This window comes from Rhinolophus sinicus, linkage group LG09 (assembly GCF_036562045.2).
Source record: "Rhinolophus sinicus isolate RSC01 linkage group LG09, ASM3656204v1, whole genome shotgun sequence".
Taxonomy (NCBI): domain Eukaryota; kingdom Metazoa; phylum Chordata; class Mammalia; order Chiroptera; family Rhinolophidae; genus Rhinolophus; species Rhinolophus sinicus.
The window spans coordinates 41,991,996-42,004,408 of NC_133758.1; the positions used below are offsets into that span (position 1 = coordinate 41,991,996).

At 38.7% G+C, this 12,413-nt stretch overlaps 1 protein-coding gene across 4 annotated transcripts in view; it reads left to right on the forward strand.

Moving 5' to 3' along the window:
- Positions 1 to 3,149: 3,149 nt before the first annotated feature.
- Positions 3,150 to 12,413, forward strand: part of ESCO1 (establishment of sister chromatid cohesion N-acetyltransferase 1) — a 54,909-nt gene continuing 45,645 nt past the window's right edge. For 2 of the 4 annotated variants that reach the window (XM_019741208.2, XM_019741209.2), the window contains exon 1: positions 3,154 to 3,708. The gene's annotated coding sequence lies outside the window, so the exon portion shown is untranslated. Of the gene's footprint in view, positions 3,709 to 12,413 lie in introns of all 4 variants that reach the window. The other 2 variants (XR_002138128.2, XM_074340254.1) reach the window with 2 other exon arrangements.

Here is a 12,413-nt window from a genome sequence, read left to right on the forward strand (position 1 = left end):
ATTATAATAACCACATTTCAAGTGCTCAATACTCATATGTGGCTATAGCTACCTTTTTGGACACTGCAGATATAGAACAATTCCATAACCAAAGGAAGTTCGATTAGACAGTGCTACTCTATTTATTACCACATTTATTTCCTTATTTGCATTTAATCGTTATTTGTTTGCTTATTTATTGACTGACATGAGAATGGAAACTGTCTGAAGGCAGGGATTTGCATCTGTTCTGTTCACTTTTTGCATACCCAGCATCTAGAATAGTGTCTTGCACACAATGTGCCCTCAATAAATGTTTGTGAAATAATGAATGTCTCCCCCATCAGAATGCATGCTGTGTGAAGAAGGGGACCTTGTGTGTATTGTTCACTGCAGTATCCCTAGTATTGAGCACAAAGTACTCCTCCCTAGTGTCCTCAAGGCTCTTCCTACTTTGAGCTCTACCTACTTTAATCCCTTTTCTCCTCAATAGTATTAGAATATCTGAGCTCCTGGAACTCTTCAAGCTCATTCTCCTCTCCAGACTATTGTACTTTCAATTCTTCAATCTGGCTAACACTTACTTATCCCTCTCAAGTATGTGGGGCCAGCATTATTATTTGTATGTGTTAGTGGTGGGTTTACCAAAGGATGGCAAACTGAAATGTCATTATCAGTTGATTTATACCAAATTGTTGAATTTTTCCTTGTTTTTATTTTCTACCTTTAAAGTCTTTAGAATTTTTACTCTCTCATCTTATAAAACTGTCAAGAGTCCTGAAATAAAGTCAACAAGAGTGGAGCAACAAAGAAAAAGCCTTTATTTGCTGCTAGCAGAAGAGTCAGTCTACAAGTGAGACTACCCTGTCTTCTGGGAGTTAGCAGAGGTTTTACATGTTACAGGCATTTAGATTGGTCACAAGGAAGAAAAACAAGGAAATGAGAGTGTAATGTGTGTGACAATGCAACTATTCCATTGTTAGTTTTTTAGAAGTAGATGTCCTAATGATAAGCAAGTACAGAAAACAACATTCTGCAGTTTGGAGTCAGGAAGAAAAACAAATAACTTAAGCAAGTCCAGGAGATTACATTCACAATTTTGAGTTTAGCAACAGAATTTGTGTAGGGATTGTGGAAATGAGCTTCACAATTTACAGAACCATGTTAAGCACCAAGATGAATCATCTAGGCCACAGTATTTGTTTTTAGGATGTGCACATGGCAAAAGGTGTACCAATCAGAGCTCTCCCCTAGGACTTTCTCAGGAGTTTTTAGGAATAGAGACCTCTCTTTTTACTGGGGTCAGGTCACTGTGAGCTTGTATAATCTTTGAAAGCTCAGTCAAGCAAAATAATTTATTCAGTTGAGCATGATTATTTTTAGTCAAATGAACAAAATTCTAAAGTTTATTGACAGACAACTCTAAAAAAAACCCCATCGATAGAAGGCAAAACAAATTTTGTCAAACATGCTATTACAGAATAATTAAGATTTAATCAAACTACCGATTGAACTCTCTGGCATTAATTAATCAGAATTGAAAAATATGTTTTAAAATGATAAAGAATAATATTGGGGAAAGCTACTTTTCCCCACAAAAACAAACTATTTTTTTAAATTTGTTTTTATTGAGCTGTAACTGACATATAAAATTGCATAACTTTAAGGTGTACAACATGTTGATTTGATACATTTATGTATTGCAATACGATTACCATGGTAAACGATACCTGTATCACTTCATACAATTATTATTTTTTTTGTGGTGGGAAGAGCTAGTCTCATAGCAACTTTGAAGTTTATAATACAGTATTGTAAAAGCAAACTATTTTATGCTTTTGCAGCACACTTAAGAAACTATGTTTAGTTTTAGAAAAGAAAATCTAGACTTGCAGAATGTATATCAAATATGATTTACTTATGCATCAAAAATTAGAGTGTAATTACACGATTTCATGTAGTCTGATATTTGTAAGGATTCCTATACTCCTGATTGTGGCCAATAAAATAAGTAATGTGGAATAGGTTACTCAGAAGCAGAGACCTATTTTGTGGGAATGGAAACTGGTAAATACAGTTTGTGTATTTGCAAATATCTCAGAATTTGAGTTCCTAAAGATAAAGAGATTTACACACAAAAAGAAATCCCACCAGTTGTCTGACAATCTAAAGGTAAAGGCAAATATAGGTCACTCTAGTAGATAACCAACTTTAACCAGGATGGCAGTCTACTCTTGAGGTTTTTCTCCCAATTTAAGCCATTTGGCATATGCCATTAAGATATATATATATATATATATATATATATATATATATATATATATATATATATATATCAATCAAGGACCGGGGATGGGAGTGGGGGCAGTAGGCAGGCTTTTGCCAATTATCACAATGGTCATGTGGGCAATAGCCTCACCCATCAGAACCAACCTCTTGTTTTGGTTTTTAAACCATAGACTCCAGACTAAACTGACAGACAGCTCAATAAAGTTTTGTGGAAGATGTATTGTCAGAAAAACAAGCTTGACAAACTTAGAGCACATTTTGGTTGTACTTGGTTTCAAAAGAAATCAGGAAGGGGAGATCCCACTTAGGATCACCTCTCTTCAGATTCTGAAAGGCAAGATTACTGACTTATCCATCCTCAGTTCTGCAAATAAGGAAAGAGCAGCATAGAAAGAGTTCAAAAGCAGTGTGGGAACCATGAATCCTAGTGATTGAACCCTGGATTCTATCTGTAGCGGCTTCGAAGACCCAAAGCTTTGTTTGAATATCCGCCATGACTAAACCTAGTGGAATATTCCACAATTTCTTGTAGACGCTTGTGCTCTTGTACAAGGAGTAAAGTGTGCAAGCAGAAGGTGAAGTCTTGCAGTTTTGGAGACGTTGGAGTGCAGTTCAGGGGAACGAGAGAGAATGGTCAATTGCTTCCCCTTTTCTTTACATTGGCCCATTTAGACTATTAAAGGTATTTGAATTAGAGAACAGTGCCTGCTACCTGCAGAGGAACCTGAAGCGACGGATTTCCAACACAAACCACCCCCACTAGGGGCGTGGGGGGCTTTATTCCAAGAGACGACCCCGGGAAGGGCAAGCGGGCTCCGCCAGGGGGCGCCGCCGCTTCCCTGCGAGGCGCCCACCCGCGGTGCGCGCACGCGAGGCCTCCCACCGCGCCTGCGCCTAGGATGGACGCAGGCTCGCTTTTCCCCGACGCCCTGCCAACCCCGCAGGGGTGAAAAACTGCGTGACACGCAGCGAGCGTGGCGGCCATCTTCGTCTTCAAGGCACGTCAGCTGAGCCTGTTGGGGCCGAAGAAGAGCGTTGCGCAAGCGCGCCCAAGACGGTCACAGGTAACTCCCATCTGACGGGCGAGGCGTCGCTGTCGTCGCCGGAAGTTTGGCGTTTCTGCGCCGCGGGGGAGGCGGCGGTCGCGGCAGAAGCTGCGGAGTGTCCTCCGATACCCGGATGTGAGGCGGTCTGCCGGCTCTCGTTAGACCCTTGGCTAAGAGTGAGGAAGGTACCGGAGCGTCCCGACCGTTCCCTCCCGCCGCTGTCGCACCTCCTGCGTCCTCACGTCTCTTTTGCCAGCCCTTCTGGAGAGCCAGAAGATTCTCCCCCTTCCTGTCCCACCCTTGTGTTGCCTCGCACGCCTTTTCTTAATCCAATACTTCAGGCTCCTGGCGCTCCTGGGAGGGAGTGGGCGGCTCCGAGACGCCGTCGCTTGAGGTAAGCAAACAACCTGCGGGTCTTGGCTGCCCAGTCGCCGCATCACCTGCCGCTGCTTGCTGGGCGGTCAACGGTAATAAGGGGCCGTGACCCAGGACCGGGTCAGGCTGGGGTCCCTAGGCGGCTGCGCGGGCACCAGAATCCGAGGTGGTGTGCAGCCTTGCGACTATTGGGGTGGGGGGGGGGGTGTCGGCGCTGGCCCGCAGGTAGTCCCGGGCCTTGTTCTCACCTCCGCCGGCTTTCTTTCTCGGCGTTTCCTCCAAGCCGTCGCGGAGGTACGGTTCCTACGGCAGGCTGCCCTGCCCTCGCCGCCATCCGCCGACCCGGCCTGAACCCTGAGGCCTCTGCAGTCTGCGGGGAGGGATGTGGGGGATCTTGGTTTCTCGGTCTGTAGTCTGAGAGGGGAGTGGTGGCCCGGGTCCAAGGTCATAGAGTAATTCGGGTTGGACATGCGAGCCTGGGCACAGGTGGAACTGCTTTGGAGTAGAAATAGATGCAGTGAGGTCCGTAGTGAAGTTTACAGAGATCGATGCGAGCAGAAGGGAATTGGGTCCTCGATTTTTTACACTATTCGTAAGATGATTTGACAAGGAGGGCTTGTTTTACTCTGGCGGAATGGGCTAGCAAGTCCGAAAATTGTAGAACTCTCCCACCTTAGACCCCCAGCCTTCTTCTTCCCCCCCTTCGCCTCCATCTCTGAACTTTGAGTTTAGAAAACCCAGCACTTACCAGAGTATTTTTCAGGAAGGGGGGCGCAGCGGGAGAGAAGGGGGAGAAGGAAGGAGTTAAGTCTTTGAGATTTGAGAAGTACTTGCTTTTTGGAGTCTTTAGATAGCTGAACAGGGACTCTTAAGCAAGAAGTGCAGCACACAGCATTTAAGTAATCTCAAATGACATATTTTAATAAGTAATTGGCTTTTTCAGAAACCGATAAAAGAATGCTATTTAATGGAATAGGATATGGGTGGGTTTTTTCCCCCCACTTGAACATTAATGTTTAAAAAATGGTTAAAACACGATTTTAGTTTGAAACATTCTGGTTGCAGTGAACTTTGCTGTATTTACACACCCTTTCTTCTATTAGGTGCTTAGCTTTTGCTTTATACAGGGCACCGACACCAATGGGACTTTTTTAATTTGAAAAACTTGAAAATTATCATCATAGAATTAGATATGAGAATAGGATGTAAAGTGCTTAAAAAGTGTTTCATTTGGAAGCTGCAAATTCAGGCCTCAGAGCATGTGAGCAAATAAGAAAACTATCCGAGACACTTCCTCCTTTTTTTAGGCAGTATGCAGTATATGCCCCTTAGGTCAGAAATATGACTTTGGAAGTACCCTTCTTAAGACAAAATTTGCCCTGGCTTATGAGCTTCTGCCCATTTCAGTCATTTCTGGCTGAGGGAAATACGGTGTCATTTCTCATTGATCAGTATTACAATTCTGTAGTGAACAGTAATTTTTTAAACATCAGCCCCATACAAGGTTTTGTGCTAGGCATTTAAATCGATAAATTATGCTTCCAGAAGAACAGAAAAAGGACCCTAATTAATGAATGCCTTTAACCCCCTTTGCTGGGTTTCCCTTTAGAGCGTGGTGATTCATTACAGCACAAAGCTGATTGTATTTGTTCTAATAATGAAGGTGACTAGCATTGCATAATTGAAAATAATGGATTTTTTTAAATAATTTTTTTCATGACTTTTATTAGATTTATGTTCTACAGAATTCTTTGAATAATCTCTCCTGAAGGTGATCGGTTTAGATGGTAGTTAGAAACCAACTCCAGTAAAATTGTTGCCATAGATAATTCACTTAAGGACTGTGTTGACCCTTTGAAGCCCAGACTGTTTTCAGTGCATCCTTTCTTTTCTTGGCACAGTGAAAGTTCTTTGGCTCTATTTCTGCATAAGTTCTGTATTATAGTTATATTACTGTAGGTACTTTTGGCAGATACGTCATTCTGTTAACCCAGTCATCCTGTCTTATTTTTTGAGGGGGTTATACCTTATGTGTAATTGGATTACAGTACATCTGAAGAAAGCAAGATTTGTGTTCTTTACTCTCTTCAGCTTACTTGAAACGTTTATAGCCTCATATGTGAGATTTACAGAGATTAAAAACTCAGGATGTAAATAAAAATGGGGTATTAAATATTAATTTAATGTAGTGGTTCTCAAACTTTTTGGTCAGGATGCCTTTACACTCTGAAAAATTATGTAGGGCTCCAAAACAGCTTTTGTTTATATGGGTTATATGTACTGCTGGTTATTGTATTTGAAATTAGTTTACATATATGTATTAATTTGTTAAAGGCTAATTAATAAGCTAATTACAGGTTAATGTAAATATTAACATTTTTTTATGAAAAACAACTGTTTTCCAAAGCAAAACAATTTAGTCAAAGAATGGCAAATGTTTTACATTTTTATAGCTCGCTTTAATGTTTGGCCTAATAGAAGATACCTGAATTCTCCTATCAGCTTCTGCATTTAATCTGTGGTTATATGTTGTTCTGGTTGAAGTATAGGGAGAAAGTCCAACTTCACACGTATATTGGGAGGAGTACTTTAAATAACCTTGCAGATAAGTGTGATATTCTTTAATTCTACAGCAAAACTCAATAAGTGGTAATTTCTTAAAGGTTAGGTGTCACGTGGAATCTGAAAGCACATCTTCATACTTTTCTTAACAATATTGCACTAAAATTTAATGGTGTATTTTGCACTTTTAATTGATCTTTTACCCATGTATGGTTTTGATCTTAACGAACCCCCTGAAAGAGTCTCTGGTATCCTCAGGGTCCCTTACCACACTGAGAAAGCTACTGCTTTAATGTAAATAATTGAATAGTTTAGATTTAACGTAGTTATTGAAGTTGAAAGGGATAATGATAATACTGAAATGGAGTTGTCAAGTAGTTAAGTAAAAGTAGGAGTAACTAAGGTAAATATTTTCTTTGTTATGTTCTCTTTTCATCAAAAATGTTATATCAATAATCTTAACTATTATAGCTAATTATTATTATAGCTGATAGTTAATAAGTGCCTATGCTGTGCCAGGAGCTATTTTAAGGACTTTATATTAGGAAATGTTTCTATTGTGTCATCTTAGTGATGATTAAGAGAAAGCAAATATAATTTATTTTTTCCCCTACAAATAGTATAGTCTTCCTGACATATATGATTCTTTATAACACAGATGTAGTCCCATAGACTGAAGGCTTTTCCTCTAAGATCAGCAACAAGACAAGGATGTCTGTTCTTGCCACTTTTATTCAACATTGTACTGGAGATTCTAGCCAGGATAATAGGGCAAGAAAAAGAAATAAAGGCATCCAGACTAGAAAGCAGTAAAAAATTATTTCTGTTTGCAGATGACATGATCGTATGATGTGTGATCACAAAATATGGTAAATGTTTAAATTAAAAAAAATTTATTACAGTAGAAGACACATTGCTATTAATCCCTCTCAAAATACTCCCCCTCACTTCGAACACACTCATCCCATCATTCTTGCCATTTCTGAAGCAGTTCTGGAAGTCGTCTTTCGTGTCTTTAGTTCATTCTCTATTATGACAACGCTCCATGTTGTACATCGCTTCTGGTATCGCAGTTTCTGTCCAATAAAAACATTACAGTGTGTCCTTATCCACCTTACTCACCGTGTGACTTCTGGCTCTTCCCCAAAGTCAGAATGACCTTGAAAGAAAACATTTTGAATCGATTCAGGACATCGAGGCAGCTACGACACTGCAACTAAAGACACTCAAAGAAGAGGACTTCCAGAACTGCTTCAGAAAGTGGCAAAAAGGATGGGATAAATGTGTTCAAAGCGGGGGTGGGGGGGGTGGGGGGTGTTTTGAGGTGGATTAATGGCAATATATCTTTTACTGTAATAATTTTTGTTTTTTTTAAGAAGGGTGCAGCTCACCATGGCCCATGCGGGGTTCGAACTGGCAACCTTGGTGTTATTACCACCATGCTCTAACCAACTGAGCTAACTGGTCACCCTGTAAATTTTTTTATTTAAACATTCGCTGTAGTTTTTGATCACACCTTGTTGTATAGAGTCCACACAAAAAAACCCATATTAGAACTAATAAATGAATTCAGTAAGGTTATATACTGTGTTTCCCCAAAAATAAGACCTAGCCGGACCACCACTTCTAATGCATCTTTGGAGCAAAAATTAATGTAAGACCCGGTTTTATCTAATATAATAAAATATAAAACTGGGTCTTACATTATTTTTTGCTCCATAAAGACGCCTTAGAGTTGATGGTCCGGCTAGGTCTTATTTTCGGGGAAACATGGTAAGATACAAGGTCAAGGTACAAAAATCAATTGTATTTCTGTATGCTAGTGACGAACCATCCAAAAAGGGAAGTAAGAGAATTTCTTTTATAATAGAATCAAAAACAGTGAAGTACAGCGGGTTCTTGATATCATTGTTTCATTCAACGTTGTTTCTTTATAATGTTGATGCGGTGCCATAGGAACTTAACTTGTTTATATCATTAGTTAGCCTATACCTATGGTAAAATTGGTTTCATTCTACATTGTTTCACTTAACTTTGTAGAACTTATTGATGACTTTAAGTGAGGACTTACTGTACTTAGGAATAAATTTAACAAAAAAAATGCAAGGCTTGTACACTGAAAATCACAAAACATTGCTTAAAAAATTAAAGATGACCTAACTAAATGAAAAGATAACCATGTTCAAGGATTGGAAAACTAATTAAGATGGCAGTATTCCATGGATTGATCTACAGAATCAGTGCAATTCCTGTCAAAATCCTAGCTGGCTTTTTCGCAGAAATTGAAAAACTGATTCTAAAATTGATATGGAATAGCCAAAACAGTCTCGAAAAAGAATAACAGAGTTAAGGGACACACACTTCCTCACTAAAAAACTTACTACAAAAAGAGCCAAGAATATACAATAGGGAAAGGGCAGTCTCTTCAATAAATGGTGTTGTGAAAACGGGACCCCTGTCTTACACTGTACATAAAAAATTAACTCAAAATGGATTTAAAGATTTGAACATAAGACCTGAAGCCATAAAACTCCTAGAGGAAAATATAGGTGGTAAGCTCCTTGACATCAGTTTTGGCGGTGATTTTTTTGAATCTGACACCAAAAGCAAAAGCAACAAAAGCAAAAATAAACAACTGGGACTATGTCAAACTAAACAGCTTCTGCACAGCAAAGGAAACCATCAACAAGATGAAAAGATAACTTATTGAAGGGGAGGAAATATTTGTAAATAATGTATCTGATAAGTTAATATCCAAAATATATAAAGAACTGACAGGACTCAATAGCAATAAAAGCCAATCTGATTAAAAAATGGGCAGAAGATCTGAATAGATGTTTTCCCAAAGAAGACATACAGATGGCCAACAGGTATATGATAAAATGTTCAACATCATTAATCAGGGAAATGCAAATCAAAAACACAATGAGATATTACCTCACACCTGTTAGAATAGCTATTATTAAAAAGAGAAGCAATAACAAATGTTGGCGAGGAAGTGGAGAAAAGGGATCCCTTGTGCACTATTGGTGGGAATATAAATTGGTGCAGCCACTATGGAAAACTGGAGAGGTTTCTCAGAAAATTAAAAATAGAACTACTATATGATCTAGCAGTTCCACTTCTGTATATTTATTCAAAGAAAACGAAAAGCACGAACTTGAAACGATATGTGCACCACTTGTTCATTGCACTTCATTGCAGCAGCATTTATGGTAGCCAAGGTATGGAAACAACCTAAATGTCCATTGTGGGATTAATGGATAAAGAAGATGTGGTACGTATATACAATGGAACACTATTCAGCCATAAAAAGAATGAAGGCACAACCCAAATGTACCTGGAGGGGATTATGTTAAGTGAAACAAGTTAGAGAAAGACACATACTGTATCAGTTAAACTCCTGGACCCAATTTTCGAGTGTGTTTGTGTGTGTGTGTTGGGGGAGGGTCTTCCCACACAACACCAAGTAATTCTTGGACACCAGCATGGTGTCCTACAGTTTAACTCAATTCTGACACTACCTACCTGGAGATAGCATCAGAGCGCACAGGTTAAGGATTTAGTCTTAATTTCTGTTGCTACCCCCAGCCACACACACACATTTCGGACACCAGTCACAAGCCCCGGTTGTTACCTGGGTTTCTGACTGACCAGCTACAGACTGGGGGTTCTAATGACTCCCTCCGACTCAATGCTAATTGCAAAGCTCAGGTTGTTACCTGTACTTCTATAAGACTGTCTATAAATTAGAGGTTCCCACAGCCTCCTCTCTGGGTTCAATTTATTTGCTAGAGCAGCTCACACAACTCAGGGAACATTTTACTTACTAGGTCACTGGTTTATTATAAAACGATATAAAAAAACTCAGAAATAGCAAGATGGAGGAGATAGGAGTAGGTATGGGGTAAGATTCTGGGGCTTCCATGTTCTCTGAGTGTTCCTACATCTCTTAAGTGTTCACCAACCCATAAGTTTTCTGAACCCTGTCCTTTTGGGTTTTTATGGAGGCTTCATTACATCTGCATAATTGATTAATTGCCATTGGTGATTAATTCAACCTGTAGCCCATTTCCCCTCTCTGGAGATTGGAGTGGAACTGAAAGTTCCCACACTCTAATCACGTGGTTGGCTCTAGTGGCAACCAACCTCCCTGGTTAACTGCTTTCCAGAACTCACCTAATTAACACAACAAAAGTCAGCTTTATCACACTCAGCACTTAGGAAATTACAAGGCTTTGGAACCTGTGTGCCAGGATGAATACCAAATATGTATTTTTCTTACAAATCACAACATTGCACCATATGATCTCATTTATATGTAAAATCTAAAAAAACCTTCCATAAACTACCAAAAATACCCCACAAGCCCATAGATGCAGAGAACACTTTGGTTGCCAGAGGCTGGGGGTAGGGAGTGGGGCGAATAAAGGGAGTCAAACGCTACAAACTTCCAGTTATAAAATAAGTCATGGTGATGTAATGTACAGCATGGTGACTATAGTTAATACTGTATTGCATATTTGAAAGTTGTTAAAAGGGTAGACCATAAAAGTTCTCATCACAAAAAAATTTTTTTTCATAACTATGTAAGATGATGGATGTTAACTAGACTTATTATGGTGATCATTTCACATTGAAAACATCAAATCATGTTGCACATTTGAAACTAGTATGTCAATTGTACCTCAAATTAAAAACAATTTATTATAAAGCTACAGTAATTAAGACTTTGTGGTACTGGCATAAGATTATGTGGATCAGTGGAACAGAATTGAGAGTCCAGATATAATCATTTATGTTTATGGGCAATTGACTTTCGACAAGAGTGCCAAGACAATTCAGTGCGTAAAGAATGGTCTTCTTAACGAATGATGCTAGGACAGTTGTTTATCGACATTTAAAAGAATGAAGATTTTACCCCTACGTCATACCATATACAAAATGAACTCAAGATGGATCAAAGATCTAAATGTAAGTTAAAACTATAAAAATCAGAGAAGAATACATAGATGTATAGTTTCATGGTCTTGGATTAGGTAATAGTTTCTCAGAATGACATCTAAATCACAAACAACCAAAAAAAATAGATTAATTGGACTTAATGAAAATTGAAATCATCTATGCATCAGGGGACTCGCACAAGAAAGTGAAAAGACAACTGACAGATTGGAGAAAATATTTTTAACTATATACCTGATGAGAGTCTAATATCCAGGTAAAGAACTGTTACAACTCAATAATAAAAAGAAAAATGACCCAATTTAAAAAATGAGGAAAGGATTTGAATAGACATTTCTCCAAAGAAATGCACATGAAAAGATACTCAACGTAATTAATCACTAGGAAAATGCAAATTAAAGCTACAGTGAAATACCACTTTACACCCAAAAGGACAACTAAAATGTAAAAAGATAACAGATGCTGGCAAGGAAGTGGAGAAATTGGACCGCTCATACATAGCTGGTGGGAATTTAAAATGATGCAGCTGGTTTGGAAAACAGTCCCTCAAAAGTTAGAGTTACCATATGGCTCTGCAATTGTACTCCTAGATATATACCCAAGAGACAATTTTATGTTTACACAAAACTCATTCAGGATTCTTCATAGCAGCAGCATTCGTGATTGCTAAAAAGTAGAAACAATCCAAACATTCCATAAACTCATGAATAGGTAAACAAAATGTGATAGTATATTCATACAATAGAATAGTATTCAACCATAAAGGGCCAAGGCATTTCTGATTGGGGTATCAATATTGGGGGCAAAAACCAATAATCAAACTTTACATAAAATGCTACATTATTTGAAACTTGAAAACATTATGCTAAGTGGAAGAAGCCAGTCACAAACCACATGTTTTATGGTTCCATTTGTATGAAACATCCAGAATAGCCAAATCTGTAAAGACAGAAAGTAGATTTGTAGTTGCTGGGGGCTGGAGGGAGCAGGAAATGGGGAGTGACTGCAAATGAATGGGATTCTTTTTGGGGTGATGGAAGTAATTTGGAATTAGTGGCAGTTGTTGCACAATTTTGAATATGCTAACAACCACTATAAAGAGGTGAATTTTATGGTACAGGAATTATATCGCAATTATAAAGTGCTTTTGGAAAAAAAACACTTTAAAGTTAAAATGTATTGGGTGATATACAATGTAAA